Source organism: Gigantopelta aegis, unplaced genomic scaffold, assembly GCF_016097555.1.
Source record: "Gigantopelta aegis isolate Gae_Host unplaced genomic scaffold, Gae_host_genome ctg2066_pilon_pilon:::debris, whole genome shotgun sequence".
Taxonomy (NCBI): Eukaryota; Metazoa; Mollusca; class Gastropoda; order Neomphalida; family Peltospiridae; genus Gigantopelta; species Gigantopelta aegis.
This window is the reverse complement of record NW_024532839.1, coordinates 124,142-150,390: the sequence shown is the minus strand read 5'-3', so window position 1 is coordinate 150,390 and position 26,249 is coordinate 124,142. Positions and strand designations below refer to the sequence as shown.

Here is a 26,249-nt window from a genome sequence, read left to right as displayed (position 1 = left end):
CTACTGGTGTCCCACCTCCTCCCCCACCTCCACCAATGCCAGGAGCACCTGGTGTTCCACCTCCTCCCCCACCTCCTCCAATGCCAGGAGAACACCTGGTGTTCCACCTCCTCCCCCACCTCCTCCAAGCCCAGGTATTCCCAGCACCTCCTCCACCTCCTGGAGCACCTGGCATTCCACCACCACCCACCCACTCCTCCTGGAGCCCTGTATTCCGCCGCCTCCACCTCCTCCTGGAGCACCTGGTATTCCGCCACCTCCACCTCCTCCTGGAGCACCTGGTATTCCGCCACCAGTCCACCAATGCCAGGATGTACTGGTCCTCTACTCATGGAAGATCAATGTCATTGTTGATGTTGCTAGAACACATGTCCATCAAAACAAATGAAGAAACTAAATTGGGAAAAGTTAACAAAGAAAGTAGCTGATAAAAATGGTACCCTATGGCATAGGAGTAGTACACACAAGATATTGAACCCAAAGTTAAAGTTCAAGTTATTGAAATTGAAGAGTTGTTCTCTCGGCCGCAAATTTTCGCCAAGCGAAAGGGAAAGAGGATGAGGAAAGAAGAAAAGAAGTCAGCAATTGTGAATCTTTTTAGATCCAAAAAACTAGTCTTAATGTCAACATCTTTTTTAAACAATTCAAAATGCCCAATGAGAAACTAGTTTACTATTATACAGGAGGGTGACTTCTCAAAGTCACAGTTGATCAACTTAAGCCCCTTCAGAAACTCCTCCCAGACAAGAGCACTGTGAGTAAGAAGAGATTACCTTCTTTAAGTGATGCCTGTTTTAAATTCCTAGGTTGATACTCTGAATCTTTCACTGGTGACCGTGCCACTTTTAGGAATCACTGAAGACTTGTTCTTTCGTCTAATGGGTCTTAGTGTAACAGTGAGATCATACTAGATTTTCATGCCTGCACATTTAGATCCCACCAGATATCCGCTGGCGTATTGAACCTCAATGCAAGGCATAGTTGAGAATTTTTCAGAAAAATTAGCTGACCTCAAGCCTTCCATATGAAGTTCTAAACTTGCAGTAAGGTAATAAACCATATTGTATTTATTATATGGAAGTATGATATAATGTGTTTCTTGTACATCCCTAGAATTACTAGATTGCAGTCCCTTAGAGAGTCTGTTATGTCGCTCTAATACAGGCAATGTCATTAATGACCATGATGTTTAAGTCAGAGAAAGTGAGGCAATGACACATGTAGTATATGTAATTTCATTATACTAATTACTGATTGTACCAGCTGTTAAGTGTAAATGTTAAATATGAATTTTTGATTTGTGGACAATAGTGTTACTGTAATAACACTGGAGTAAAATGACAACCAACAGACTAGTAGGACACTATGATTTTTCACAAGCTATAACATCAATGATATGATAGCTATATCTTAGCTACTACAAACATTAACAAGTTGTCTTTACTATGTATGCTATACTAATATATGACCTCAGTATGTATATTTAACACACCTATTCTAGTGAAATATTTTGTTGTCATACAGTGGTTTGCCTCGAAACCTTATATCTGAGGTGAATCACTGGAATAGGTAAATTTTATATCAGTTACTTAGTATAAAATATGATTAGATTATTACGATGTTAATTATTACAGGGTGGGAGAGCTGGAGATGCTTAGGTTTTACTGTTATTCTTTGAAAACTCAAAGACACCCAGCTAACCAAACCAAGGATGTCACTACTTCATTACATATCTCAAATTTGTCAGGACAAAGATCCTGCTTTGTTAAAGTTTCGCATGGGATGTTCCTCACTTGGAAAAAGCTAGCAAGTAAAAATGTGTTCCTACCAAGTATCAATCTTATTTGTATCGTCTTCATTCCTGTTTACAGTAGTCCCTCTTGAGAGACCACCCTCATATCCAACAAAAGTGGTCTCCCAAAAGAGGTGGTCTTCAAATACTAGAGTGGGCGTGGTAAGGTTGGGTCAATTTGTATGTACATGTATTTAAAAAGCATTAAGTACTGAAGAAATGTTATTAATTAATGTAGTCAGAGACATCTCTGGTTGTTAGTTCTACTTTAGTTAACTACAGCTGCAAGTCCCATGATAATACAGCTGCAATTATGTCCATGCATTGAATTTTACATGCAATTTACAACTTCTAATGGTCTTAAAAAATGCACAATGTTAGTGGTCTCTGGGCTCACAAAAGAGGTGGGCTTTGACTAGCGGTGGTTTTTGTATTGCAATGCATCGGTACACACAAATTATGGTCTCTCAAAAGAGTTGGTCTTTCACGGGTGGTCTCATCAAAAGGGACTACTGTATTCTTAATAATACATTACTCATATTATATCTCATATGTCCATGACTCAGCTATCTACTATTATTAATCTTTTTTCTATCTCTGTAGGTTGTCATTGGAGTATTTAACTGGTCAAGTTTAATGAACTTAACACACAATTAAAAATTCTAGAGAAGAAAGTCAAAAAACTCACCAGATGATTTTACAAGCTCAACTCAAATCTTTTTTGCATGAGGCTAAACAAGAATGGATTCACTGCACAAAAGTATCAAAAATTTAGAAGACCTTACAAGAGAGCTGTGGAATATTTCTGTGAAGATGAGAAGAAAGTTTAAACTAGAGGCATGTCTAGCAGAATTCAAATCAATTTATCATTGATTTGAGGCTGCCATAAAGGTATGTAGGATTATGTAACATTATTGAATAAACATTTGTTCTTAATAATAACAATGTATGTAGCTAGTTCCCTGTCATTACAAGAAGGCTTCTCATTCTTTGGGTCTTTGAAAATGTGTTATTGATATATCATATGTGTAACTAAAGTAATTGCTTTGTATGTTTGTCTGTAACTGAAAGACTACCATCTGTTGTTTTAAGATATTTAGTTATAATGTGCTAATTATAGTTTTGGCCTCTGCTGATATCATCTATCATAATTAGATAGATCTAACAATGTATATCATATTAGATGGATCTAACAATGTATATCATATTAGATGGATCTATCTATACATATTCATATTAGATAGATCTAACCAATGTATATCATGTTAGATAGCATCTAACAATGTATATCATATTAGATGGACTATCTATACATATCATATTAGATAGATCTAAACAATGTAAGTATCATGTTAGATAGATCTACATATCATATTAGATAGATCTAACACTGTATATCCATTACGATAGATCTTAACAATAATATAGATCATATTAGGATGGATCTATCTATTACATATCATATTAGATAGATCTAACAATGTTATATCGTGTTTAGATAGATCTACATATCATATTAGATAGATCTAACAATGTATATCAATTAGATAGATCTAACACTGTATATCACTATTAGATATATCTAACAATATAATATCATATTAGATAGATCTAACCAATATATCATCATTAGATAGATCTAACAATGTTATATCATATTAGATAGATCTAACAATGTATATCATATTAGAAAGATCTAACAATGTATATCATATTATAATAGATCTATCTATACAATCAATTAGATAGATCCATCTATACATATCCTATTAGATAGATCCTAAACAATGTATATCATATTAGATAGATCTAACAATGTATATCATGTTTAGAAAGATCTAACAATGTATATCATATTAGATAGATCCATCTATACATATCATATTTAGATAGATCTAACAATGTATATCCATATTAGATAGATCTAACAATGTATATCATGTTAGATAGATCTAACAATGTATATCATATTAGAGAGATCTAACAATGTATCTCATGTTAGATAGATCTACATATCATATTAGATGGACCTAACAAAAGAGTACAAAGTAGTGTTTTCCTGTTTATATGAAACATTAACTAAGGATTATACAGAGGCAGATAAAGTCAAGCTTCTTGGAATATATTTATCTCAGCAGAAAAGGTGTAAGGAAAATCAAAAATGGTAGTTATGACTTTCATGGGAAGTGTATACTTGTAGTGTATCAATTATTGTAACAAATCATAATCACAAAGACCATTCTTTGGTCATTGCATTGTTGATGTATGGCTCAGCATATTGGTTTTCCATAGTAACCTTAGAGGATGGATTATAATTGTGTGATACTTTTATAGGGAATGAACAGAGAGTGATAATGGAGGAAAAGAAGAGAAGAGAGAAGAACAACGACAAGCAGAGCTGGCTCGTAAAGCGGCAAAAAGTGGTGGGAAAGTCGTGGTGGCTCCTCCCGAGAAGAAGGTGTGCAGATCATTGATAAACTGTTATGGAGATTCGTGAGGGAACAACCCTTCGTTCTACTAATCGCAGATCAGTGAGACGTGGTTCTCAGTGAAATCTGAAGAGAATAAAAAAATTACAACGACATGGCTTCAAAAAAGTGAACAGGCACAAGTAAAAAATTATCATCTGTTGAGGAAAAAGATGAAAAGAACTTGGAAGCAACTACAGAAAAGGCTACCTTCACAAGAGGAAGCCAAAACTCCACCTGCCATGACCCACAGGCCAACACCTCTGAGCTTTCAACCAATGCATCTAAGCTAATGCCAAACTCCTCCTGACACCACCAGCTCGTCAAAATGTAGAAATTTGAAGAGTCCCCAATACCCAAAGCACCCAGTATCTAATGTCAGCACTGAACCCCAGTATCTAATGTCAGTACTGAGACACCAGTATCTAATGTCAGCACTGAGACAACCAGTATCTAATGTCAGTACTGAGACACCAGTATCTAATTCCATCACTGAGACACCAGTATCTAATGTCAGTACTCGAGGACCCCTGTATCTAATGTCACTACTGAGGCCCCAGTATCTATATTGGTACTGAGGTATCTGCAGGTATTTGATAGTCAAAAAGAGAATCTTACTATACCAAATGGATATCTTCCAAACCTCTGCACTCAATTTCTAGTGCGAACTAGTTAGCCCCCTCCATATTGTTCCATTCCTTAGTCCTGAGAGAACATCATCCCTCAAGCCTCCAACAATACCTCCAGTAGAGGAACAACAGCCGAAAGTTACCATATCTACACTTGGTCCTTCTCGCTCCATCATCACCAAAACCACTAGTGACAACCAGTTTCTAAATGTGACAGCTCCTCTGCTGCTGTTTAAACATGATTTGTTATCACCCTCACCAATTCTCCTGTCTCTTCGATATTTTATCAGATACCAGGAAATACCATATACATCAGACTAGGAACACAATGGATTTGCTACATAATAATACAAAATGCTCAATAAATAAGACTGAACTACTGGTATTAAATCTCATCTAGTGTTGCTCTATCAATGGGAACCTTTAGTTGTCTTCAATTAAAGGTCAGATCAAGAAGAAACCACTATCAAAGAGGAAATCTAAAAAATTGAAAAAGAGAGAGCACGTAGTTCCACTATTGATGTAACCGCAACAAAACGTCGTTCCACTATGATGTACCCAGACGTACACCAGGAGCACATACTGCCGTTTAATGACATATTTTGACTCATAAACTAGTTTGTTATTTTGTGTGTTTAATAAATGTAACGTATGATCGTAATGATCATAAAAATTGACTCATAACATTATACCAACACTGTTCTGTTAGTTTATTGAAGAGATGTTAAAATTTGATTTTGCTAGTTCATTGATCAAGCCTGTTATATGAGCTTAACGTCCCTATATTTTGTAATAACTTCTTAAATATAGAATCGTATTTGAATTAATAGGATTAAAATAATATTATTTTTCTCATTGTTACTAAACTAACAATAAAACTATTGAGTAGATTCTTGTCCTGTGAACAAATGGATACTTCTGTAGAACATCTTCCCCATGTCATTGTCCACTACTAACTCTTGTACAATAAATGGCAAAACATCCACCTAAATAATAATGCAGTATTCACAAGAGAGGTCAGATCAGAGGTTTACCTCAGCTCTGATTTGTTGCATCGAGTTCCTCTCCCTCAAAGTAGCTGTCTTTGTCTTCAAAGTATCAAAATCAATAGTAATACAAAAGGGAATACCGATCTCATCAGTACGAGACATATCTTGCGTCAATTGACCCTTTGCTATCATCCACTTTATGTGATACACGTATTGCTTTAGACCAGTACTGAAAATAATTAATTAAATGTTAATTGAATAAGGTGGAGTCAGATATACCTATAATTGACAAATGAGTCGAATTGTTCATTACCACTTAGGGTAGAACAGAACGAGCTGACAGGACCACAGCATGTGGAAGAGATAACCAATTACGCTTTTCATCGTCTTCTCTTGTTTGATAATTTGTTTCTAATATGGCATACAAAATTCTTCCAATACCAATATGGTTCAATGACAGCGATGGTACCACATAATTACTGGAAAAGAAACCACACCCCCACATAATACAGAAATATATTAAAACATTACCAGTGGATTGTTTTCTGATAGCGTTTGATTGATACCATCTCAGGGAGAAGAGAAAATGTCTGCTCATCAACAACCAAATCATATGATCTAAGGAATATACGACGTGGCTAGTAAGTTCCCTCACATTAATTACCCTTTATTTTTTAATATCTCTTCAAATTTAATAGCATTCCTCAGGAGTAAATTTAGCCAATGCCTCCATGATCTTCTTGGCTTCTTGTCGAAACTGCTTTTCCAATAGTCGCCTTCTCTGTACACAACCTCAACACAATCAACTGTACGCTGAACACAAATAGTTAAGGCATAAGATATGATAACGTTGTACTGTCACATACACAACAATGGTAGTCCATGACATTAGGATACAGGTTCAGGCAACTCAACTTTGGCTGTTAGCTCAACGTTAGTTGCTTTTGTATGTTGATAGAGATCATAACAAGAACGGTCAGCAACATACCAACACACTCTACCCATCCCTGGACCAAAAACAAACATTATATTGTCATTACAAGATAATTTAACTAACATAAGATGTTTTGCATTCTGCATCCAACAATCACATGCGTAATGAGCCATTTCATTACCAAGATGCGACGAATCGAAGTTTATCTTTGGCCACACCATCTTTTAATAAAAACAGATAAATACGTCCGATAAAGGTATCCTAATGTCTCGTTGGCACCATGCCCAAGGACACTGCTTTCCCTAGGGGTATTTCCTGGGAGACTTTCCATCCATTTGATCACAAGCTGAATAAAAGGTGATGTTAAGATCAGCAACAGAATTAAATTTCTGAAATTATTCTTTTTATTTGGATCAACAAAGTGTTCAATTTCAGCCATTTCAAATTCTCGGACTCTGAGTAGCCCCAGATCGAGGAGAGTCTCATTACGAAATGCTTTGCCAATTTGTGCCCTGCAAATGGGAGTCGTCCACCATTGAATTCCAAGAGTCGTTTGAATTGACAAAAATTCCTTGAGCATTTTCAGCCCTAGAAAACTATACAATTAAGAATGGACCACATAGATTAGACAATGGACACTAAATATAATGATAGAATGATGTATAAATGGATACATTGACTAATGGGATACATAACCCTGGGATACCACAACCAGGTCCAATAGTAGACGAAAACATGAGATTAAATTCCATAGGAGGCAATAACTCATTTCCAGTTAACGGCGCTCGTATATCATACTTCTGAAACAACTGTCCTAACTCTTCTCTTCCATAGTTGTCTGCCCTGTCTTACTACAGCCTCATATTCCTCTTTCTTCTCTTTAGAACATGCTGGATCAGCAGCCAGTTTCTCTAGATGCTGAGTTAGCAAGTGGTCAGCCCGGGAGGTAACAATCACCTGATTTGACATCTTTCACCTAAAGGTCAGAAAACTTATCTACATGACCTGAGGCAGGCTCTTAAAACAGGTTCGGGTGTAAGGATAGTGGTATCGACTTCCAACATTCCTTCTTCAAGACAAAAATGTTGTCGCCATGCCGATATAAAATTCGCTTTCATGGCACAGCCCATGGACCAAAATCATATAAACCAGCTATCCACCATATATTGAAAATGAAGGACCATAAAAGAACGTCTTTTTACTAGATCCTCTAGTCCCGCCCTATCAAACTTATCGTCAGCTGAGTCAGTTCCTTCTCCTGTTTAGACAGACTCTAATTATTACACAACACTTCAACTATACAGTTACCCATATTTCTAAAAGTTTTTTTCTTTTTTTAAGCTCTTGGAGAGCTTGTTGAATTTCCAATTGGTGGCCGTGTTTCTTCTTTCATTTTTCTAACTAAGTTCTCCCTGAATAATTTTATAATACCGAATTTTTACATCCTATTATTGTCTTACCTGTTCTTGAACTGCCAGTCTCAAAGGAGAAAGAATAGTTTCTCATGTCACCAGACACATTGTTCGTGGCCATCTTTCATCAAAAGAATCATATCTTCTAATCAATAATTACGTTGACTGGTTGGCTCTGGACCACATGTAATCTGTTAACAATAACTATTGTACACTTGGTGGTCTAGTAATTAGCGTATAAAGATTTTTTGTTCTGTAAGACACCAAAAAAGTAATTGTTCTGTAATTTAATAATTTAAATTTTAGACTACAAAATTATCATCAACCCATTCGAACTTTAATCTGCTTCATTCGAGGCTGCATTTTTTCATTTGCTTTTATGTTCTTTCTCCTACACAAACAAAAGACCATTAGACATGACGGGGTATCTACTGACCTCCAATTTTCTGGTCTTCTCTGCATCTGTATTGATTCAAAATACGATGATTTTTTTCAGCTTTTTTTCTCTTCGCGTCGTTGTTGAGCTGCCTAAAAGACACAAAAGCTAACAACTTTAAATAGCACTATAGAATTTTACCTCTTGTCTTTTTGATGTTGTAATTTATCTTGTCCCTGTACAACTTTTCTGTCTGTTCTTTTGCAGCCTTGTCTTTAGCCTGTTAAATATAGTAACAAAAATCAATAAATGAGAGTAACATTTAAGATTAGCAAATCCAACCTATAACCTAAATATAGTAACATGTAATTTGTGTTTGCCTATGTATAGTAACAATGTCGTTACATAAGGATATATGTACCTCACGGCTCAATCTAATTCCCTTGATGTGTTCAAGAATCTCAAAGCAAATACAAGAAATTCCACACTATCTTCTGGATCAGAACTGGCTACTGATAACACAAGTAATTTGATGTGGTGTACAGAGAAGCTTTGAAAAAGCTTACGTTTGAATGTCAAATGAATTCTTTTCTCTCCTTTCTTCACTACCAACAGTGCTTGATTCTTCCCTACATACATTACACACAGATCACATATGATAATCACTGATCTCTTACGTTTCCTCTTTAAGTCCAGTGTATTGGTCTGATATTTGAAGGGACAAAAGACTGTCAGCAGGCTATTTAAAAACTTGGGCCACACCCCCTGGAGAATAATACTAGCAGAATCATACCTTTACGATAGAACTGACGAGTATTTGGTAGTCCATGTTTGTCAGCTGATCTTATTCCAGTACAATAGTTTACTCTATTAATAAGATAAATATAATTGTACTTAATAAATAGAATAGTTACCAAATCTTCATATTCTGAATTATTTGCTAGCATTTTTACGAGGAAATATAGCAAAAATAATTGTGTCCATATCCCCCCCCTTATCACCAAAGCTGGAATATAAGGAACTAGAAATATGTAATAATTACATCATTGATATTTTTAACTATCTTACTATAGTATCTGGAGAAGGTCGTACAAGACTCATCAAAACAGATATTAAATCATGTTCTTTTCATTAGCTATATTTGTAGGGAGATGTCCCTGGTCATTGATATCATAATGACATCCCATTCCTTACTCTAAATGAACCAAAAAGACTCTCACAGTTAATCGACCTGATGCCAATATAGTGAATGTTACTGCTCGACGGACAACATGACTACAGTAGGCTCATCACCCTCTCATCATCACCTAGCAGAAAAAGAGAGAGAGGAATAATTCCAATACCATTCAGTATATTCCCTTACAACAATAACAAAATCGTTTTTGTAAAAACAGGCATGTTAGTCATCATCCTGAGAGATAGAGACTATTACAGAAGACACTCACACAAGCTAACCATCCTTCCGCATACTAGTGTTCTTAATTCCTTCCCCATAATATATTTGACAAATAAAGGAGGATACCCAAACAAATACATACTTCAATAAAGGTATGCTTCCCAAATGGTTTAATCTGTACAGCACTCTAAAAGAGATAAGGCAATGAGATAGTTATACTAAAATATTTCATTGATAGATCAGGTGATAGTTATTTTATATAAGAGATGATACATGATTCTAACCTCTTTTAATCTCTAAGTCGTCGAGAGTTTGACTCTTTTTGCTGGAACCTCCATCCTCCTCGTCAGATCCACTCTGTGTACAAAGAGATGTACATGTGTCATGTGACAAATGATGAGTCACCTCAAATTCTTCTGTATCAAAATTCATCTCAACCTTAAGGTCCTAAATGAACAAAAATTGGAGGAAAAGTTTCTTTTAAAAATTCGTACCTCTTCCCCTCATCATCATCACCTTCCTCTTCATCATCTGTTGATGTTCCTTATCTTCATACTGCTTTCACTTCATTCTCTTTCTCTATGTACAACAAACACTTCACTATATATGGACGTCAAGTATGAGCTCACTTTTATTTCTTCCTCATCTTCAGGAATATCAACTCAAACTCAAATTCATCAAAATCATCTTCTGCCACTTTCTTCCCTTCTATTCCAAAGGTCAGCAAGAGAACCAGCAAGACATAAGAAAGACTTTTACTCCATGCATTATCCGTATTCTGTTAGAATACTGATTGTGAACAGAGTTTATACGAAAAGCACGTGGCAGGTGTCACCATGTGCCTCACCCGAAGTATATAATTTTATTCCTTCCTTTCTTGTTTGACTTCTTTTTTGGGGGGGGGGGGGGGGGGGGGGGGGGGGGGGGGGGGGGGGGGGGGGGGGGGGGGGCGGGGGGGGGGGGGGGGGGGGGCGGGGGGGGGGGGGGGGGGGGGGGGGGCGGGGGGGGGGGGGGGGGGGGGGGGGGGGGGGGGGGGGGGGGGGGGGGGGGGGGGGGGGGGGGGGGGGGGGGGGGGGGGGGGGGGGGGGGGGGGGGGGGGGGGGGGGGGGGGGGGGGGGGGGGGGGGGGGGGCGGGGGATAGGGGGGGGGATAATTTGGGGGGGGGGGGGGGGGGGGGGGGGGGGGGGGGGGGGGGGGGGGGGGGGGACTAGATGTAGGGGGGGGGGGGGTGTGGGGGGGGGGGGGGGGGGGGGGGGGGGGGGGGGGGGGGGGGGGGGGGGGGGGGGGGGGGGGGGGGGGGGGGGGGGGGGGGGGGGGCAGATGAAGATGTTGCGGGGGGGGGGGGGGGGGGGGGGGGGGGGGGGGGGGGGGGTGTTGAGGATAATCAAGTGTAACGATGTAGCTGTTGAATGTGAAGATAGTTAGAATTAGATAAATGATCTCAAATCAGTTGTCTCCTCTCTAGTGAGAAAATATCTTACTTGGTGAAAGTACGGTTGACCACAACGATGAACAACCAATACTCTGACCCACCTTACACAACCTCCTCACTCTCATCAGGAACTACCGAAAAAAATCATTCAAATTAAATATTACCGACAGAGATAGTTTCGGTTAATTAATATTGTTATAATAGTTAATTACTATCTCTCTTAATTATACAGAATATTTCAAAAATTCCACCTCTTCTGACATCATCTAATCAAACATCATTTAAAGGAAGAAGTTTAATCCTTTTGCTCTTGAAAAGAAATTTAAGAAAACAGGTTACAATAACTATGTTTTGCTGATCTCTCTTATAAACATTTTAAATCTTAGAGCCATCCCTACTCCTGGATACTAGTACTAAATCATCCTCTAAAACTACTTCATCTATTAAAATCTCTCTCATGATATACAGCCTTATTATCACAAATCATCTCAACAGCAGCAACATCATCTCTGTTTTATAGAAGTAGAGGAAATTTAGTTTTAAAAGCCGAAATGATGTAGCTATAGGCTTTACTTTGAGGCAACTTACATTCAGATTTACATTCAGATAACAGTACATTCAATTTGAATCATCTTAAAAACGGTAACTGATTTTGAAATGTTTTTTTTAAAAAACTATCAAACACAATAAACATATAAAATAAAGTGCAACAAAATTTAAAAAAGATATAAATACAATTACTAATTATCTAGACATAGAATGATTGCTGATGACATATACAGTCAAAGGTGATCCAATGTAAATAGACAGTACGCAGAAAGATTGTTAAGCGACATTGTAGAGTCTTCAATGCAAATACAGATATATTCAAATCTATTTCAAAAAGAGAGAGAGTTACAAAAGATACAAGAGAACAATTCTTGATGAATTTGATCCTAGTACATTTAGCATCACAAAAGTTCTTAAAAGAACTCGATTGAGACCCAGGCAACACCACGTGGAGGTAGTACTACATTGCTTGCCCACACTGTTGGAATGAGAAAAGAAATTATAACAATAATGTACTTTAAAAATGTGAAGACTTTTGGATCTAATCTTTTAGAGAGAGAGAGAGAGGAAGAAAAGATTAAGACATGATTGAAAATACAGGTTACTTCTTTCAGAGTTCTTGAATCAATGTTGACACTAGAGGAAGATATGTGTAAGAACTTACTGCAACAAACAGGCCAGTTACTTGATCCAGTGGTGACGCTAGAGAAGATATTTTTAAGAACTTACTACTACAAAATGGAGTTTTGAGTCTTGATCAGTGGTGATGCTAGAGAAGATATTGTTAACGAACTTACTGCAACAAACTGGAGTTCTTGATCCACTCATGATGCTAGAGAAGATATTGTTAAAGAACTTACTGCCAACAAACTGAAGTTCTTGCATCCAGTGGTGATGCTAGAGAAATATGTTAAAGAACTTACTGCTATACAAACTGATCCACTAGTGGTGATGCTAGAGAAGTTATTGTTAAGAACTTACTGCTACAAACAGGAGTTCTTGATCCAGTGGTGATGCTAGAGAAGATATTGTAAGAACTTACTACTACAAACTGGAGTTCTTGTCCAGTGGTGATGCTAGAAAGATATTGTTAAGAACTTACTGCAACAAACTGGAGTTCTTGATCACTCATGATGTAGAGAGATATTGTTAAGAACTTACTGCAACAAACTGAAGTTCTTGATCCAGTGGTGATGCTAGAGAAATATTGTTAGAACTTACTGCTACCAAAACTGATCCACTAGTGGTGATCTAGAGAAGTTATTGTTAAGAAACTTACTGCTACAAACTTATCCAGCGGTGTTGCTAGAGAAGATATTGTTAAGAACTTACTGCAACAAAACTGATCCAGTGGTGTTGTAGAGAAGATATTGTTAAGAACTTACTGCAACAAACTGATCCAGTGTGATGCTAGCAGAAGATAATTGTACTTACTGTAACAACTGATCCAGTGGTGATGCTAGAGAAGACATTGTTAAGACCTTACTGCTGATCCAGTGGTGATGCTACAGAAGATATTGTTAAGAACTTACTGCTACAAACTGGAGTTCTTTATCAATAAGTGACATTAGAGAAGACATAAGTTATATTTTACTTACGAAACACTGGAGTTCTTGATTTATTTTGATGCTAGAGAAGATATTGTTAAAAACTTACTATGTATCAGAATACTTGCTCCAATGTTGACATTGTGAATTGTATAGTTATAAGAATACATTAAAAGTGTAACTTACTTTTCTAACAAACCTGTTTTCCACTGATAATGTACAAAGCTAGCAAATAAACTAATAAAGCTTGAAGACTGAAGTGAGTTTATTAAACTATGAATATTAAAAAAAATAGCTGTCTGTGTTAATATAAAAATAAGCTTAGTTGTCAATGCTTTAACTGAAGCTGTCTTGTCAAACTTTAGAGAATCAGAAAAAAAATTAAAAACACTCACAACTGCAACATTAAGCTGTCTTGAAGCTGTCATGAACAAAACTATGCCGGCTCAAAAACTAACTTTTTAAAAAAAGAAAATCCGCTGTTAATACGTTATATTGCATTTTGCACTAAATAACGTAACACAATTTGAAATCTGTCTTTGAGGCCCGTTTTTTAAGAAGCTGTCTTTAAGGCCCAAAGCTGTCTTTAATATCCAATTTTATGATAATGCCCAGTTATGAAAAGCTGTCTTTAATGCCCGATTCTAAGAACTGAGCTGTCTTTATTGTACAATGTTTGAAAGTTGTCTTTAATGCCCGATTTTGAGAGCTGAGCTGTCTTTATGGTACAACATTTGAAAGCTGTCTTTAAGGCCCGATATAAAAGCTGTCTTGTGTTCTGAAAACAACTTCAAATGTATTTGAAAGCTATGAAATTGTTCCCAAATATGTCAAACTGATTTTGACTGCTCTGAATAATTACACAAGCTGATTGGAAGACTTATAGTGATCATTAATACACTAACACAATTCAGAAGCAAATATCAGAAAAAAAACTTGCTTGAAGAAAACTCTCGAAACTATGACAGCAGCTTGCATTGTAATGCAGCAATACACATATAGAACAATAGAAGCTAGTCCTCTTGCGCCGAGGTACACTAGCTTCTACAATACATTATATATTAGGACTTCCATCTCCTTATAATGACTGTATTAGTGCTTAGTTCTGTTATAGAATGTAGTAGTACAGTTACTGTCACATAACGTACAGTTACTAAACAAAAAGACAAGGTAACTCACAGTTTTGAAGGAAGACAAGCAAGACAAGACAAGCAACAATGTTAACACACAACAAAAAATAATATAAAATAACAGAGGTGAATGTGGACATAATACCCCAGTAAAAAAGCTGGGGAAAAACTAGACCCAGTAAAAGCTGGGTAAAACTTAGATAGCCCAGAAAAAGCTGGGGAAAAAGTAGATGGGCCCACAAAAAACTAGCTTACATGCTCAAAATGTATCAATTATCTGGACCTAAGAAAACTAGGAGCACATGATACCTTGTCGATCATGCACTCCATTACAAACTAGATGACCCAGTCTATAAAAAACTAGATGGCCCAGTCTACAAAAACTAGATGGCCCAGATACCGTCAGGGTCAAAGACAAGCTGTGGGCCAGAAAATGACTCCTACCGAAGCGAACACACAGTGATAACCCAACAAGCACAAACAAATCCCTTAGATACAGCGCTGTATCAACAAATGGACTTGTAACAGAACATAGGGAGATGGAAGTCTATATTGTCATGAGCCGTTAACATGCAAAGTCTTCACTTTAGTCCATCATATGTATGTCGTCCATCATGCAACTACCCAAACATGAGACAGTGTACACACTACATACATGAACAGACTTACATATTACCATAATTAATATAACATCCAGTCCATATAACAGAGTACTAACAATCCAGTCCACAATATAGCAATGACATCATAGATAGAGATGACAGAGATATGACAGTTAACTTGCAGAGAGAGTTGTATTTTAATTCTATAAAATAAAATGAAAAGTGATAAAATACTGAAGAATAAGAATATGATGTCAGGTCTTTAAACTAACTAAAGTGGTTAGAAGGGATGTTACCAGTACATGCTTATAATAAAACTTTGTTCAACAAGGAAGGCTGATTGTTGGAAGTAATTACAACTGAGCAGAATGTCAGAAAGGCTAGTTACTTTTAAAAACAGCTATTTGTTCAGTAAGGAAGGTTATAGTAGCTAGTGTTAGTTGTACAGAAATGAAGGCTATGTGTATTTGAAGAGTAAAGCTGGTTACTGAACTAGTAACTGTTGTGTAAAAGTCAAGACTAGTGGTTATGTAGTGAGATACAGAGATATAAGGAGAAGAAACTTACTTGACTGTCTCTGTCTTAAACTTGAATTCACATAAGTGCTACACAGTCCGTTTGCCATTTGGTATAGCATACAGTAAAACGATATCTTTTTTCACGTATATATGGTTGATAATAGCTGGATTCACTCAAGAAGATAGAGAAATGGGCACTTCTCTCTGCATTCCAGGGGTAACGGTCAGTTATACAGTCAGAAAAAACGAGACACTAGTGCAGATATGCAGTTTTTATACCACGTTTTTCCCGGGTTTTCTACTGGGCATGCGCAGTAACCAGACAAAACCAGCCTTACCAGTAACTACATTGTCTTTAGGAGCAATAATAACTTTGATAAGCACAATATATGATCCTTTATCAGAAATTGAGAAATCTTATTGGCTAGTTCAATGCCACATTTGCGCCTTTTAAAAAAAAACAAATCCTACCAATCAGATTTCAGAGTGTGGCAAACTAGTTAACTATAATTGTATATTAATAAACTTTATTTATAACAGATTTAATATATTTAGATTGAATCCAAACTTTAATTGTTTGCCATGATTAATTAACTTATAGCTAGTCAGTCAGCAGCTGTTCCTATACCAAAAAGTAGTTACAGAGACTTGTACCACATTAAATGGTTCCTATGTATGTGTGTCTAATTATAATTAATGCACTATATTTAGCAAATAAAATGATGTCATATTTTTTAGAATGACTATATATTAGTACATCTACAATTTATTGTAATGATTTCTGTTACTTTTGTATTCCAAGAATTAATAATTATATTTTTTTAAAGACAACAGTCTACCCAAGAGTATAATAATAACAAAACAACATGAGGTCCTCCCTCATTCAGTTTATAAAAACAATTAATTAATTAATGGATTACAATGCATCATGATATGATTTAGTGAAAAATATTGTGACAGCTGTTGTTTTTACTAGTGACTTGTTTAAAATAGTCAGTAATTTCATCAACTGTCTTTCCTTTTTGTCTCCGGAAGAAGTAAAAACATGAAAACCCAAAATAAAGCACTGATTACACAGAAAATGATAAAATGGGTAGGGTTTGAGGTTATCCTGTAATTATGAATTAATTAATTAATTAAGTACTTAATTAACATACCAGCATGAAGGGAAATGCAAAAACCAATAGCAAAATTAGTAAGCCAGTTCACAATGGTTGCTATGGAGACAGCAAAAGGTCTAGCTTCTTGCTGAAGAGTTCCGATACCATCAACCAAGGAATGGCACCAGGACCCAGTGCAAAACAACTAGTAATACCAAATGTAAAAATGACTATGAACACTCCAGGTACTGTGGGCTATGGTAACATAATCACATGATATAGTCACATGACCAATACACATACTCTCTAGTGTTAGTGGTATCAGTGTAGAAAGCAAAATGAAAACAGAAAGCAGAAGAGACAAGGGCAAAAATATAGCCATTCCTCCAAGACCATATAAACATAATGTCCGTCTACCAACACGTTCTATCAGTATAATCTATGTGTGTGTGTGTAAGAGAGAGAAAGAGAAAGATCACAAACAAATATCCTAACACTTACTATAGCCAAAGTTCCTAGTACTAATATCAAGCCCACAACAGCAGTTGCACATCACTATTTTTAATACCAGCATTACTAAATATTGTTGTACTATAGTAGATAATCTGAAAGAGATCAACAGAGGTAACAAAATTTTAACAACATACTTACACTTCCAATCCCAGTGATCTGTTGTGAAAGATGAAGACCTATGCTAATGATAACGAGCACGTCTCAATGCTGGTTTGAAAAAAAAATCAGTGAAGACGAATGTCTTCATAGAGCGCCCCCGTTCCTCATATTCATCCTAATACAAAAATTATTAGTTAGAGAGACAGTGACACAGAGATACCTGCATAGCTAACAACTCTTTTCTGACAGCACCTGGTCCACCAAGTCTTAGTATAGCTGAACAATATGACAATTTAAGTAATACAATGTATTATAAACACTCTTGCCTTTCTCTGCAGCTTTTTCTCTTCTCCTTCTGATATAAAGGTATTTTGGACTCTCTGACACCATGGTAAAATTAAGAGTTGTATTATCATAAACAATAATGGAAATGCAAGTAGAATACGCCAACCATAAAACTGACTGTCTGGACGACCCAGAATCTATAGAAAAAGGATAAATTGTGAGGACACAGATGATTCTTCCTGCTTTACAGCTTGAATGCCAAGTATTTCAGACAACAAGATGGTTGTGGTAATGGCTAGCTGATGGAATGTACCCATTATCCCACGATATTTAATAGGGGATATCTCAAAATATAGAGAGGAGCTATGACAGTATTGATTCCTAATATGACCTCATATGAAATGTAACCATGGTTACCATCAGTAAAGTACCTGAGTTGATTCCCATAACAAATCGTCCAACTATTAGCATATATGGATTGATGGCAAAGGACTCTAAAAACCACACCCACAACTATAAAACATTATTACTTAACAGAGACCACTTGCGACCAATGCAATCAGCAAGAACACCAGCTGGTAATGCACCAAACATACCACCAACAGCAAATATAGATACTGAAGTGGCCCATTCAAAATTAGAGAAACTATGGCTTGTAACAAAAGTACTATTATCACTTCCATTAAGTGAACTACGAATGCCTACAAGAAATAGAGAGAGAGAGAGAGAGGTTAAGTCTAGAATGTCAATCTCCATTATATCAACTGTTATAATAATGTAAACTCTCAAATGTCAAATTTCAAAAATAACTACTAATAAGTCAACTTAAGTTTATAATCCTAATTATAGTAGATTTCTGAAATTATAGTATATTTATATAATAATCTGAGATCCAACAATGTAGTTATAGTACTGATGTAGTTACTCAGAGACATTATGGAATATGATATTCTGAGACTTGACATTTTTGGGAGTTAGTTAATATTCTGGGAAGTAATCAGAAAGAGTACTCTAAAAATCATAACACATTATGTTTTGTACTTTTTGAACGTTATTTAATGACACCAACATTGAAACCAAATTGAGCCACTAGATCCAAAAGCAGTAGCCATTACACATAGTACCAGTACATAAGTGATCTTACTCTCTTCTTGAGTAGTAGTCTTATTGGAAGATTTATGTTGAGCCTGAGAAGTAAATGATCATCAGGTTAATATAAATGTTCTCTTACAAGATAGTTTACGTTATGCTCTCTTGATTGTACATTTGTAGCAGTTTCTATTAGTGGTCTCTCTTCTACCTTGGCAGCCATTAGCCAGAGAAAATATCCAAATTTTTAACCCATTCTTTTAAGTTTCTCTCACGTGATAGAAGTTGGATGTTGTGAATTGATTGCCTTATATTTGTCTGGACTCTGAAGGATCTATATAAAGTTCGATAGAAGGAACAAACGACAATAAAAAGAGTGTTTAGATGAGATTTTTTATTTGTTGTAACATAAAAAAAGAGACAATGATACTTTACATTACTAATATGAAATTAACACAATAAAACAAATATTTTGACACAAGTAGACAACTATACTATTTAGTGTCACACTCAGTATTACAGAATTGTCAAATGTAGTTATCAAGTATTGCATTTAGTTTTGGAATAGTACATGTAAGATACATCAAGATTGTCAACACTATTTGTCTGACTCTGTCTACACAGAACTTAATGCACAAAAGACAAGTCCAATGAAGGTACATCTATAACTTCCTATATAATTAAATGTTTTTGTGAGTAGGTGGAAGTATACAACTGTTGCCAATGGCAACCTCACTGGAGATAGAACCTTAACTTATTTTGACTTGTTACTTAAATACATGTACATGTACAAATAAACATGTACATGTTTATATCTCTATTACCTCTTATTGTAGTGTATAACATTATAATATCAGAGATGAAATCTATAATTTTTTTCTTACTTTTTTTTCAAACTTGATCAGCAAAAATGAACAGCAAATACATGTAAATGTATTTATTTCATAAATAAAAAGTAACATGAAAAACAACGTTATTAATTTCACATTAAAGTATGGTGTTTGTACCTAGACACTTAAAAATATAAATAATGTAAATATTAATTGTTCCTAAAAAATTAAATAAAAATCTATATTAGTGGTTAGGTATTATGACTTCAATCATAATGATACTGATGTATCTAAATATCATGTCTTTAATTTTTTATTAGAATCAAAAAATCAGAATTTCAACTCATCTAACAAACCAGTCAAACCAATTAAAAAATTATCTGGAAAGATTTATACTAATAATATTTTATAAAATTTTCTTTGGGTTTGTAATGGCAATTGCACATTTTGTATATACTGTACAACTGTTATCTTATCACTAGTATAAATATAAAATCACATTTTAGAAATTATAATATTTCCATTGAAATCTATAAGAAAATACTAATTATGAACGAGTGTAAAACCATTCACCTCCTAAATTGATAATTAAGATTTATTTATAATTAAATAGAATTATAATTTAGAAAAAAAAACCCTTGTGTGTTGCCCAAACGATTCCTACTCGCTCACCCACTCAGGCTTCCATTTAGGCTCCAGGATTCCCTGCTATTGCTAGCTGGGACCGCCACCTGGCTTGGTAACCCTCGTCTTCGCGAGGTAATCCTGGCTGGAGCGTCGCCCTAACTTAAAACCAGCCGTACGGGATTCCAGCTCTTAGGGAATGTCGCATTCAGGAACCGGGAACCACAAATACACCAGCCTCATCTCGTTTAAAGGGAGACTACCAGCCCTATCCTAGTCGGCCTTTCGGATACTCCGTAGAGTATGCTGGTAACCATCTCAGAGGTCTGATGCATTGCAGGACGCTGGCCCACAACACACTGGCACTCATGACTGTTTTGGTTTCTTTATATATGTACGTCAGATTTTGTCTTCATGCTCTTGTGGGGTGCGACTGTGTCGGTCATGAATCTCATTAAAACCAAATCAGCGGTGAACAAAAAACTTAAAATAATCAAAATTAAAGTTATACTTTTAATGGCCAAGAATAAAACTAAGCAAACTAGAACAACACTACTAATTATAATAATTTTTATTATATTTTAATTTTATAGGACTTAAAAAATAATTATTACCTAAACACTCTTCTAAATTCATAACAGCTCTTTTAGTTCCTCAAATGTTCCAGCTTTGGATAACTTTCTCCAGCTAATGGCTGTTGACTTACCTTATTGTATCTATGATTAGCTAATTATAGAGGGTCAACTTAAGACTGTTTATAACTTATATAACAGTAAATACAAAAAACAGACATTCATAATTTTATATCCTCTTAGTACTGTACTTTCTCTTCTTTTGTGTATTTCTTCCTTTTCTATATCTTTGTCTTCTTAAGAAGCCACTTTTGTTAGTAGTTTACTTAATAAATTATAGCTCTCATCTTGTAAACTATTAGACAACACTTCTAGATATTCTTCATGTTCAATGTGTTGTACCTTAAAATATCCTAATTTAAAACGTCTTTACCAATTAAAAGAAAACAGTCACCAAATGAAGATTGTAATAAAAAACTTGAAATAAGGGGCTAAAAGTTTGGATAACTTTCTCTGGCTAATAGGTGTCTTCTATCTATCTCAGAACTAGCCATATTTCGAGTTAGACCTTCCTACTTGGTAGTCTAGAAGGAAAGAGGAGGGTCTAGCTTGATGAGACTAGAAATGGCTTACTTAAATTCAGACATAAATCACGTGATGTAGATAATATGGATCACATTACTAATTATATTTAGAGGCATAAATATATAATGTACGATCAGACACATGTCCATTTGACAACAAAACAAAAATACATGAGATTGCATAGTATTACATTCAGACATGATATTAAATTGTCTTCTATTTTAATTTAAATTTCTCTCTTGAAAGTGAGGACTTCGCTTTGTATTATTATTACGACCCGACATAGTAAAACTCCGTACAATGCTGGTACCAGTAAAAAATTGAGCGGATAGAACTTGTTCTACTAATACTACTTTTCTTGAACTGCTGTTACCTGTTACATAACTATCTTCTCTGGGTGGAGCTCGCTTTGAATGTTTGGTTGATCCCAAGATAGTAGAGAGATCAGGTGTGGAACGAGACAATGACATGGAAGACTGAAGAACAGAGAGATGGTCCCGTTTCATTGGGCTGCTCTCCCGACTACCTGACTCACTATAAGCGCCAGGACTTTTAAGTGGACTGCTGACAAAGTGCTCAGGTGAGGATGTAATTGTATTGTTCCAGTATTATTGGAACCACTAGATAGAATCATGACACGTTTTGGAGTCTCTTTCTTTAGAGACTGTATTGACTTTGGACTCTGATGAGCCAACTTTTTTCAGGATGGGGGTGACTGGTTCTTCAGAGACAATCACGTGAGCTAGATCTCTCAGAGGAACTTGTCTTCCCAGCTAAAGGCTACAAGCTCGCGGTTCTACTTCTTCTACCATAGTCTCCCAATTTTTCACCAGCATTCAAAGTGATATCTGATTCATCTATTTCACCACGTAACAGGGCATCTATAGCATCAGGATCAATGTGGGGAGTCGTTCTCCATGATTTTCTAGTTTGGTTATTCGTGACTTTTGGTCTTCGTTTAACATCTCCAATCACTTCCGGGGAGAGAGGTGAGGAGGATTTAGTAGAACGTGGAGGTACAAAAGATTTTTCAGCTGACGAAAGTGGTGAATTTGAACGTGCTCTGTTTAGTAGGAGGAACTATCTTTGTCAGACAACTGTTCAAGAGTTTCACTAATTTTTACTTCAGGTGATGTGGAACGGACAAAACTGTTAAGCTTTGGGGAGAGAGAGCAAGGTAGTCGTTTCTCTGGAGATGGAGAATATGATCGACTCTTGTCACTTTGACTAAGTAATGCCTCTTGATCATTGGTAGTAGGTGGAGCTTTGTCATTACGTTTAGTGTTACTTGGAGTATTAATATCATCACTACAGTGGAGAGGTTAGGGGGCAGGGTCTTACTAGTACAGGTACAGTTTTGTCATTGATCGGAGATTTTTTGTCACTGTGTTCTTCGATTGTTTCTTTCGTTGTCTCAAGTTTTGGGATAACTTTTGTCTTGGAACTAAATGAAGAGAGATTAGCTGGACTGCTAGTTCTTCTCTCACTGTTGCGTGGGGCAATAATTCGATCAACCTCAACTGATGCTTTTCGCCTTGTAGATTCTGGTGATTGTTTACTGTCTTCAGTTGCCACACCCCCCTCTTTCTTTGCTTTAACTGTTCAAGTTTTTTCAGTTTTTCAATGGTATCAGGTGCCAATGAAACAAGATCTTCAACTGGAGTTGTCACACGAAGGGAAGAACTTGTCGACTCTGACTTTGTTGGTCATCATCCATTGAAGAACCGGAGGAAGGACTACGTTTCGTCCTGTTAGATTCTGACGGAGGACTTGAAGGAGGACGAGACATGGGTGGAGTGGAAGGGGCACGAGGTGGGAGAAGTTGAGGTTGTGTGACACCTGAAGATGTAGATGGGATGGGATTTGATGGAGGAGGATGGGATGTAACTGCATCCTTGTCAAATACAGTCTCACCATCTTTCTTCATCTACTTTGATAGTGTTACTGCTATCAGTACTACTGATGGAACTAGCAGAACCATCTAATGGAGCATGGAGGCCACTTCCATCTCTTTCTGCTTTCTGCATCTCAGTACAAGCAACTTAGAAACTTTTTTCAGCAAGTTGCTTCCTCATATCATCTTGCTGTAGAGCATCATCCTCTTCTGTCCGTCCAGTTGGACGTGGGGCAAATGATGAGGAAGCACTTGAACTAGGAGAGGGTTCTAAGGATGAGGCACTATCCAAACATAGGGCAGAGTCAAGTGAACTTGTGGAGCTATTTAATCCTTCATTAACGATGGGGGGTCTGAGGTGGCGGTATTGGAACACAAGCTTGATTTGAGATCCAGGGATGCTTTAGACATTTAGAGGCAGTTAGACGATCACTGTTATGGAATAAGAAAAAAAAACAAAATCATTAATTTACCTGAGCATTAGTCTATTCATCCATCCATCCATCCACCATCCATTTCATACTACTAGGTTTCTTTTGAAGAAGCTCTTCAATGAAATCTTTAGCCTCTTGTGATACAACATCAATACCTCATCTTCAAAGTCATATTCACACATCGAAACATTATAGAATGTATGAGAATGTGTTTCTCCTCCTTGAAAGGGAGAGTAACCAGCCAATCTAAGAGAAGAGGAAATAATAAAACATGCAACCCAAAACTGTCAATTTCCTGTCATAAATTTCCCTAACACAACAGTTGTAATGTACAATCTGATTGGTCAGTTAGTATCACATGACAGGTGGTGTTATGTGTGTTATTAAACAGCATGCTAATATATCAATGAATCGAAACTTCAACAGTTCAAATCTTTATAAGGTACTCTATTGAATACACTGCCAAATATACAAATATGGTTATATCAAAGTAGATATACTTACAATGCATATGTGAGAGCTCCAATACTCCTAGAGAGAGAGAGAGAGAGAGAAGAGAGAGAGAGAGACAGAGAGAGAGAGAGACAGAGAGAGAGAGACAGAGAGAGACAGAGAGAGAGAGAGAAAGAAAGACAGATGAGAGAGAGAGAGACAGAGAAAGAGAGAGACAGAGAGAGAGACAGAGAGGTGAGATATCATTTTTTACATCGTTATCACAAACATGGATTATCTTACATTCTATAACAATCACACTACAACATCATCATCCCTTTAATCTCTAGTAACTTATTATCAAGAGATTTGTCTAGTTTGCAGTACATTCTCATAGAATATCAAAAACAATAGCGCAGCAAGATACAGACCATTAAACAATAAAATTAAAAACATGCATAATGCCTCCATGTTATCATGTCACATGGAACTTTGTCTAGTGTTTATGTATACTATGTATAAAATCAGTATGCACCCTAAATTCTCTGATACTAAAGTCATCAGTCAGGAAATCTCAGATGATATACAATTTAACCAACCATGACACCAATTTACTATTGACACAAGACAGTACTGTTAATTTTCATAGAAATCTGTGAATGATCTGACCTATTAGTACATATTATATAATCCATATATAAGCTAACAATGTGTGAGGAGGAGGAGGGGATGTCTACGTATGAAATAACTATTTAAATATGAAATCTATCTGTTCATCTTACCACATATCAGCAGCAATACTCAATGGTTCATAATTCAATATTTCTGGAGCATAAAGAGAAAACAGACTTAACTTAATTAACGAATTTTGTTATCACAATACATATTAAAATTAATATATACATGTATTTAAAATAATTATATACATGTACATGTATGTGGTTACATGTATTGATATGTACCATCAATACCATATATGGATTATATACCGGATCACACCTCACTGGGTGTTCACTGGGTGGAGTTTTATATTAAAGTAAACAATAGTTACATGTCTCGATTTTTAAGTTAGAATATCAGTACTTAACTGGTGATCAATAATGAATATTAATATAGTATTCATTGCTCTCTAGTGATATTGTTACAACAGGTTGTGATAATAATGCTTGAATTACAAACATACATACTTAAATATTTTATGAGCTCATTTTTGGCCAGAGAGCTCAGACAGTTGCCTAGCTACCCAGTACATATCAGTGGGTTGTGTGTCGAGGGTGTACTATAATATACCATATTTGATAATGGAGAAAGACAGGTTAGAGAGAGAGAGAAAGAAAGAGAACAAAAACACAAGGGTAGAGATAAACAAACTAATAGCATACATGCTTAAAAATTACTTATATTTACAGAGTTAACACTTCAAGCATTCAAGTTATTGGAGCTAGTAACTAAGACTCCAAATTACCAAAATATGGGTCATATCAAAGAAACCACTAATATATCACTACACCTTTTGACTAATAAGGACAGTACTCTTGTAGGCTAGAGGACTCCCCTATTGAGTGTTTGTACAATGAAGCATTAAAAATCCCTTATTAACACTGAAATCTATTAGAGAGAATGTGTGACATACAAAACAATCCCATAAGTCAAGTAAACTTAATAAAATGATACACATGATTTTTTGAGTTACATATTGGCATTCATCAATCAACAACCATAATACATATACCTACAGTATATCTATATATATGAGTTGTATGAAAACTAGCCCGAATAACATCATTTCCTGAAGTCGTTTCACGGTGATACAAGTCCAAATAATAACTACATTCCTTAAGTCTTAATTCTTATGTCGGGTGGGTGGATAAAACAAAGTCAGCAATCCGCGCATATAAGAGCAGGTTCTCTGGCTGCAGAGATGAGGAGAGAAGATTATGACCCCCCTTGTATTTAGACGACATTACATGATAGGTATTAAGTCAATAGTTGTACCAATCTAATTGATCAACTTACCA

General features: G+C 36.1%; 1 pseudogene; it reads right to left on the bottom strand.

Moving 5' to 3' along the window:
* On the bottom strand, positions 1-23,398 carry LOC121391306 (annotated as a pseudogene).
* Between the last annotated feature and the right edge of the window lie 2,851 nt (positions 23,399-26,249).